This window comes from Sphaeramia orbicularis, chromosome 10 (genome assembly GCF_902148855.1).
Source record: "Sphaeramia orbicularis chromosome 10, fSphaOr1.1, whole genome shotgun sequence".
NCBI lineage: Eukaryota > Metazoa > Chordata > Actinopteri > Kurtiformes > Apogonidae > Sphaeramia > Sphaeramia orbicularis.
Genome location: NC_043966.1, coordinates 40,385,212 through 40,394,110, shown reverse-complemented (window position 1 = coordinate 40,394,110; position 8,899 = coordinate 40,385,212). Strand labels below are relative to the sequence as shown.

The 8,899-nt window shown below is 45.8% G+C and overlaps 1 long non-coding RNA gene across 1 annotated transcript; it reads right to left on the bottom strand.

The window, feature by feature from the left end:
- Positions 1–401: 401 nt before the first annotated feature.
- On the bottom strand, positions 402–1,939 carry LOC115427561 (uncharacterized). The gene is made up of 3 exons (XR_003936507.1): positions 1,828–1,939; positions 1,659–1,739; positions 402–922 (listed from the first exon to the last, which is right to left on the bottom strand). It is a non-coding gene; the product is annotated as an uncharacterized LOC115427561 (long non-coding RNA).
- Positions 1,940–8,899: the final 6,960 nt, after the last annotated feature.

Sequence of the window (8,899 nt, the reverse complement as noted above, 5' to 3'; positions counted from 1 at the left end):
AATCCCTTTTTAATTCTGATCTAAATTATTCCTCGGACATGTAAACCCTTTATTCTGTTTGGACTTTATTCCTGCCGTTCTGCACATGCTCGTTGTCTTGTCCTGTCACGATGATGCACACATTCTGCACTGGTGGAAGAATATGCAATGCAGTCTAGTCAACCCAAACCGTTCCAGTGGGCTATTCTGATGGGATCTACCAGCCTGGAAAACCCTGAAGGAAGAGTTCACCACCTGTTTTTTATTCATTCATTTGTCATGCACTAATGAGTTCGATAAGTGGGCAAATCAGTTTGCACTGCAGTGCACCGATTGCCTTGTTCTCGCAGCCCTTCCGTTATCTTAGCATAGTCTAGCTTAGCATAATGGCTTCATTCCTATGGTCAGATGTATGTAACCAATTTTAGAAATATAAAAGTGAATTACAGTGTAATAGCTGATTGGACTAATTAAAAGATCTGGACCAGAATCAGAAGAAACTAAATTCGGAAGGAGCCACTGTACTGAGCAACAATAAAGAGGCAAACGCAGGAGTAACAGTTGAGTAGCCACTCTTATAATTTTTACAGTGGATAAAGTGAATTGTCAAATTTGTACAGAATACAAAAATAATAACCCAAACAGTCAGAAAAAAGAAAGAAAAAAAATATCGTGTGCACACTTGAAACAAAAATGTCTGTTGGGGCCCTTAAATAAAATAGAAGTTTTTTTTGCAGGTTTTCTTGTTGTGAAGTTATTGCAAATTCACCTGATTCCAAAAGTCCTTGCAGTGTAATGTAAGTGTATCATATGTGTGTGAATGAGTGGGTACGTGGATATCTCCTCGGTGCTGATCTTTCTTCAGGGTGGTTGGCTCGCCATCTATCACAGCAGGAAGTTTGTCCTGAACCTCGAATTCTTCCGTCCTAAAAAAAAACCTGACCTGTAGACAGGTCACATAATTTACATTCAACACCGTCCATTCTCTGATGCATCATTAGGGATATCAAATGTCAAAAGATGTACACCATAACATCTAATTCTGACATAAATCTTCATCTCTATTCAAATCTTAAATCTCTATTTTAGTTGTACAACGTTCAGTCTTAAGTGTATCATTTATGAGAACTAAACATTAAAGTGCTCACACATTTACCTGTTCATGTGAACAGTGGTTCAATAATACTTATGGTAAGTAACCATTAACATTCAAAATATCATTTATAACTATATCAGAACCATGTGGAAAAAACATAACCGTACACATTTTGAGTTAGACACAGAGGTATTAAAGAAGTGTGCTTAATGTGCTCTTACACTATAGGCCTATTCATGTCAGAGAACTGCACCAAAAATTACCCTCTAGTTACCTTAAACTCAGTTGAAATAACATAACTTTTCAATAATTTGCATAATACAAAATAAAATATTCTTTTACATTCATTACAACATGCCAAATTACTCTTTTCTCCTTTAAATTGACATGAGAAAAATTAAACACTTCCCCTTTAATTACATACACATCAGCATAAAATAATAAACACAATGTGCATATAAAGTATTTCACCATTATTCACTTCAGTTTGCTCTTATAAACATAGTAGCACTACTGTTTTTTTCAACATCCAGAAAACCAGAGGAAAATTGCACCATAGCATCTAAAAAGACACATTTCTCACCGTTGCTCTCCGTGTATCAAAGCGGAGCCTGCCGATGTCGGACCTCGCAGCGGCTCTCTGGATGAAAGGTTAGCAGTTAGCCTGTTAGGCACAGAGCTAGCATTAGCATGGACGATGGCGGTAAGCGCCAACAAGTTTTTTTTCCCGCCGGATAATTGACTCGTCTTACCGACGTAACTCTCTCCTTCGTTCAGTCACTCGGCTCTGGACCTCCCGTGGGTGAGTACTCCGATTCTCTCTTTTCTCTTTTTTCACAGGTAAACTCTAGGTTTTTCTCCCGCTTTTCTCTTCCTCTTAGCAGGCAGCTACCCTCTCTCCTCTGGCTGAGATCGGAAAAAGACCGGAAGAGCAACGCACCTGCACTTTGCCTCTGAGCCGACAGGCTGAGCGTGGCCTGCGTAGCCTCTGATTGGCTGCTGAAAAACTAGGTACCCCTCGTGGGACCATGCGAGCTGAGCGGTGCATTCAAATGCAATAGGAAAATCGACACTTTGACGATGCAAAATAAATAAAGAAAATAAACAGTCTCTCCTTTTACTGTACTCTAATAACTGTGTGTGTTTTACACCTGGCTACACCCTCCCCTCCTGAACTTATGCACGTCCCTGTGCATAGTAAACAGTTAAAGGACAATTATTCGAGGAGACCGGGTAGGTGGTTGAATAGGCTCTTCACTTATGACTTCTGCCCAAGCTGTGGACAGTCCTTGAAAAAATGATTTCACTGCTGTGATCAAAGGACTTCCTAGCTCTGTATAATCTAGCCGTCGTGGTGGTTGACGGTTTCTCTCAGATCTCCTGACAGAATCATTTACATCTGTGTTCTCCTCTGTATCCACTGGGACTGTCCCATCCTCTCCTTCCATTTTACCTGTTTCCTCCTTTCTCTCCTCAGGTTCTGCTTCTTTAAGACCATCATTCTCCTCATCTTTGTCAGACATAACTGAGGGAACTGAGAGTTGCTCTCCTTGGATGTCTGGATGATCATCCTCAGGTGAGTGATTCTGAATCACGGTGGTTTCATCTGCTTGTTCGGTTGGTGTGTTTCCATTGATGGGTAAGTACTCAGTATCACTCTGATGAGAGCTAGACTCGATGAACATCAAAGGACCATCAGAAGCACTATTGGACATATCAGGTAAGTTGTCAAAATCAGACTGGGTGTCAAGATTGGGTGGATTGTCAAGGTCAGGTAAGTTGTTAACATCTGGTGGGCTGTCGTCATTTTGAGCATTTACAGAGCTCTCAACAGGACAAGGGCCTGGACATTCAGTATGCTGAGTATCTTGGACATCGGTCATGGGCAGATCCGGGTGCATGGGAGTCTCACTGACCATGGGGACAGGGGAGCTTAACCAGACAGGAATGAGTGCATCATCTTCTTCATCTGAGGAATGCTCTTCCTCTACTACAGGGTTTGCACGAGTTCGTGGCCTGCGTGGTATCGGCTTTTGCACCAGCTCACTGTTTTCCTCCACAGGTAGGTAACCACATGGAAGCAACAGGTCCCTGTGTAGTGTTCTTAGGGGACCATCCCCGTTTTCAGGTTTAACAGTGTATACAGGGAGAGTGCCTGCTCTTCTCACCACCACATGGACAGTGGGTTCCCACTTGTCTGAGATCTTATGTTTTCCCCGAATACGGACATTCCTGACCAATACTCGATCTCCAGGTTCCAGGTCTGAGGCAGTTACATGCCTGTCATATCTCGTTTTGTTCTTGTGAGCTATCTTTGCAGCCTTCTCCATAGCTATCTTGTAGCTCTCCTTGAGACGTGACCTGAGGTTTTGCACATACTCGGAGTGAGATGAATGTTGACCCTCTTGTACTGGTAACTTGAAAGCAAGATCAACTGGCAAGCGAGGTTGGCGCCCGAACATTAGTTCGTACGGGGTGAAGCCAGTCACTTCGTTCCTGGTGCAATTGTAGGCATGAACCAGGGGTCTCACGTGGTCACGCCAACAGGACTTGTCTTGATTTTGGAGAGTGCCCAACATATCAAGCAGGGTACGATTAAATCGTTCCACAGGGTTGCCCCTAGGGTGGTATGGGGTTGTCCGAACCTTGTGGATACCAGCCACCCGACAGAGTTCCCTGATTGTGCGGGACTCGAAATCTGGACCCTGATCACTATGTAACTTCTCTGGGATGCCATAGTGTACCATAAAGTTCTCCCACAGACACTTTGCTACTGTGCGGGCCTTTTGATTGGGTGTTGGGATGGCAACCGCAAATTTAGTGAAGTGATCTGTGATCACCAGTATATCCTTGGTTCCGCTCTTGTCAGCCTCCAGGGACAGGTAATCCATGCAGAGAAGCTCAAGGGGTCGAGTGGTCCTAATGTTCACCAAGGGGGCTGCTCTTTCAGGCCGCGCCTTCCTCCTCACGCACCTGCCACATGTCCTCACTTTCCTTTCCACATCCATGACCATCTTCGGCCAATAGAATCTGGTCCTTACAAGATCCAGTGTCCGGTCGACTCCCATGTGGCCCATATGGTCATGCAGGCTGGTGAGAACCATGTTGCGGAGCTCAGCTGGAAGAACAAGCTGGTAAGCTGTCTGGGACCCCACTTGGCGTCGCCTGAACAGAATGTCGTTATGGAGCTCGAGACGATTGAGTTCTCGGAGGAGGAGTGGGAGATCAGGAAGTTGGGTGCGCAAGGTGGGGGGTGGTGTGTCCCCATGTTCAATCTGGGTGATAACATGTTTTATACATTGATCAGCTCTTTGTTTAGCTGCTATCTCTGTTTCAGATAGATGGGGGATGGTTGGAAGACCTCCACACTGTTCTTCTAGTCCATAGCTGTCGGGAACAGCACTAGGGGACACGGCGAGAGTCTCTACCAAAGCAACATGATCTGTATCTCCACCTCTCTCACCATCAGGACAGACGCTGTAGGTGAGCTGTCTCTCGCAGATTGCTTTCACAACAGACTGATCTACCACATTGATGTTACTTGGATCAGAGAGGTGATCTTGTGTGAACTGCTGTATGCGTTCTCTCTCTTTTTGTGATTTCAGATCATCTGCTAGCATCCCATGTGGTCTGCGTGATAATCCATCCGCATCTCCGTTCTGCCTTCCTGGACGATAGAGGAGTTTGAAAGAAAATGTGGACAGCGCTGCTAGCCACCTATAGCTGGTTGCGTCAAGTTTGGCTGAGGTCAGGATGTAAGTCAATGGATTGCTATCCGTTACAACAGTGAAGTGATTGCCGTAGAGATAGTCGCTAAACTTCTCCGTAACTGACCACTTGAGTGCCAGGAATTCTAGCTTGTGTGCTGGATAGCGGCTCTCACTTCGTGACAACCCCCTACTTGCATACCCTATAACTCTGAGCTGGCCCTCTTGCTCCTGATACAACACAGCACCGAGCCCGGTGGTACTGGCGTCGGTGTGTAGTATATAGGGTTTCTGGGGGTCAGCAAAGGCTAGGACAGGGGCTGTAGTGAGGTTCTGGATGACTGCCTCGAAGGCTTGCTGGCAAGCTGGCGTCCAGCGCCCTCCAAAGGGTTCTTTTGGGTCATAGTATTGGTTTGTTTGCTGTCTTATGTCTGCTAGTTTCACTTTTGATTTCTTGTGGAGAGGTGGGTAGCCGGAGGTTAAGTTGTGGAGAGGCTTTACAATGCTGGAGTAGCCCTTAACGAACCTCCTATAGTACCCAGCAAAACCGAGGAAGGATTTCAGCTCTCGTAGGGTCTGGGGGACAGGCCATGTCTTAAGAGCTGAAATCTTCTCAGGGTCTGTCTCAACGCCATTTCTGGAGACTACATGACCCAGATAACGGACTGATGTCTGGAAAAAGACACATTTTTCTGGGGATAACTTCAACCCAAACTCTTTGAGACGAGTTAGCACTTTCATGAGTCTTTCTTCGTGCTCTTCAAGGGTTCTGGAAAATACGATTACATCATCAAGGAAGACCAACGCGTCTTTCAAATGCATATCCCCCATGCACCGTTCCATCAATCTTTGGAATGTGCTGGGAGCATTCGTCACACCTTGAGGCATCCTGTTGAATTCCCAGAATCCAAGTGGACACACGAAGGCTGTCTTCGGTTTGTCTGCCTCTTCAACCTCAATCTGGTAGTACCCTGACTTTAGGTCAAGAACTGAGAACCATTGAGACCCACTGAGGGCTGAGAATGTGTCCTCCAGCTTTGGAAGGTTGTATGCATCTTTTATAGTCTGGAGGTTTAGACGTCTATAATCGATGCACAGCCTGACTTGACCGTTCTTTTTCCGGACTACCACTATGGGTGACGCAAATGGCGACTCTGACTCCCTGATAACTCCCGCATCAAGAAGCTCTTTAATGTGCCTTCGGACAGCTTCAATGTCCTGTGGATGGATTGGTCGGGCACGTAGTTTGAAGGGACTTTCATCTGAGAGTTTTATGTGATGTCTTACCCTATCCGTCCGGCCAAAATCCAGGTCATGCTGTGCAAACACATCAGCCATGTTGTTAAGCTGCTGAGTGATGCGCTGCTTCCATTCGAGTGGGACTGGGGAATCACCGAAATTGAAAGTTAAGGTGGGCTCTTGGGAGGACTGGGTCTCTGGGTGTTTCTGGAGGGGTTCTGATTGCTTGGCTATATTGTGCTCCTTTAATAAGATGGTCTGATAAGCACTAATCTCTGCAATCGTGCACTTAGCAGGGATGACAACGTCATGACCAGATTCATTGCTTATGACGACTGGCAGCTTATGGGGCCGTAGCTGAGGGAAATCAACTAGACCAGCTTTTACTAGCAGGCCACCTGGCAAGGGGGACGATGATGGGTACTCAATGATGACGGATTTCTCATCCTGAAGACCATTGACCAGAGCAACTCCCTCCACCACTACTGTTTCACCGGCTGGGATGACTTGAGGCATCTTGCCTTGCATTTTCACTACCCCCTGGTGGTCGTTGCTTGCCTCCTTCCGTCTCAGCTCAATGACCTTGAAAACTACTTTGTAGCCATGTGGAAGGGGCTGGCGATTGTTTAAATCACTTTCTGAGTAAATGTCAAACAGTACATCTAAGGTGTTTGTGCCTATGAGCATGAGGGATTGTGAAGTGTCGGGGACAACCAAAGCAAGTGTGTTTATATCTATTGGAGTTCCTATGAAGTCTTTTGGAAAGGTTATGGTCATTTCTATATAGCCAAAGTAAGGTACCAGCTGTCCATTTGCACCTTCCACTTCTAAGAGGTCATGAAGTGGTTTAATCTTCTGCTCTGAAAGGTACTGCTTGTAAAATGACTCGGGTACGGTGGTAACTTGTGAGCCTGAGTCAAGTAGGCAGTTGACCTCTTCACCTCTCACAGTCACCTGAGCTGTACTCTTAATACCAACCAACCGGGTGGGGAGTTGGAAAGGTTGATTCTGTTTTGAATGCCGTAGGCTGGAACATGTTTGAGTTTTGATGTTCTTCGCTGGTGTATTGACTTTGTTCGTTTTAACAGGAGTTTTGTCTTCACTGTCTACGTTGGAGGGACGCTGTTGACTCTTCTCAGTCCCTGTCTGTCCCACAACAGGAACTGTTAGCCGTTTAAAGGTGAGTTTGAACCATTTTGTGCTTCCCACTGGTACTGTTTTTCCTCCAACTGCTTCTTCTTTTCTGCCACTAGGTTGGGGTTTGCAGGGACGGTGCAGCAGAGGGCGATATGCCCGTCTTCACCGCAGTTAAAACAGTACCAGGGCTTGGGTTTGTATGTCTGTTTCTTTTTAGTTTGTCTTTGCACATCTGTATCATTTGGTTTTGACATCCTGCTCTGTGGCTTAGCTGCAGATCCCTTGCTGCTAGCCCCTTTTGTGTTTTTCTGTGACATGAATGTCGTTAGTTGGCTTTGCAGACTTGCCACTTGCTTTTTCAGATCCTCAATAATACTGATACTACTCCCACCCTTCTCCTCTGGTTCACAAACATAGGCATCATGGAACTGCACTTGAGCTCTTTGCTTTGTAATGCCAATATGCTTTTTCATGCGATGAGATTTTGCTTGCTGTCGATCTTCTTCGGAACGAATCATTAGCAAGAGGTCTGAGAATTGGGGTGGGCTGTTCTTCTTTTGCTCCAGTTGCAGGGCGCTGAGCAAGGTGTTATCCCAACACCCCCTGCAGAACTGCTTAAGAAGATGTTTGTCTGCTTCCTCATGTGTAACTCCCCCCCTTTTCATGGCTCGGTTTAAGGCTAACTGGAGCCGATGAAGGTATGTGGATGGTTTCTCACCTGGGTCTTGGAGAGTGTTCAGGAACTGAGCGAAAAGCTCCTCCCCATCTTCCACAGTACCAAAGGCTGAGTCTAGAAGCTGTAGGTAGGCTGCAGGCAGTGACTCAGGCCGTAAGCCCTTGACTACGTCAGCTGCTGGTGGAAGCAAGCTCTCATGGATTTTTCTGGATATTTGCAGGGGGGACATGCTGGGATCATTTTGGAGCAACTCAATGTGTGTGCGCCATGTGTCATAATCAGTTTCATTATTAGGTCTGGGAGTCTTGCCGGAGAAGGAGCGGAGTCTCACCTGGGACTGGATGTGTGGGACAACGTCTTGCCTCTGTATAATATGCTCGACCACGACCTTCTGGATGTCAGGTGGGTTCAATTCATTTACTGAAAGGGATAGTGCCCTCGCTCCATTCATGAGGGAACCATGATCAGTGGCACCATTGTTGCTTGGTGTAACGTCCGAAGGTGAGGTGTGATACTGTTTCTCTTTATAAGCAGGTGACGATAGGACAGTGGTCTCAACATGTGTGGGGGAGGATTCTTCAGTTGTGTGCTGCATGGCTTCAACATCTTCCCCAATCTGAGACATCATCTCTTTTAACACCTCACCATAGTCTTTGCCACTCATTTTAGCTAGTTGCTTGAGCTCAGCTAAGTATGTCTTAGTAACATCACTTCCAACCTTGGTAGCATACGCGCTACTGAGTGCCTTAACTTCATAGACAACTGTGGAATCACCTTGTGCTGTGCACGTGTATGGTAAGTGAGGTTCTAAACCTTCTAAGGCTGAACCGTTAGAATATTCAACGATCAGGTTTTTAAAGAACTCGGACTGTGAATCATCAACCAAAAGGATTCTCTCAATTTTACCATACTGTTTTAGAAAGTCAATCACTTGTTCATCTTGTTCAGCCACCTGCGTATTCCCACTGACAATAACTGCATTTGGAACTTTGACACCAGACTTTTCTATGAAATCCATACTGGTCATTACTTCAATATTGATGCTCAAATCAAATGGCTCCTGGC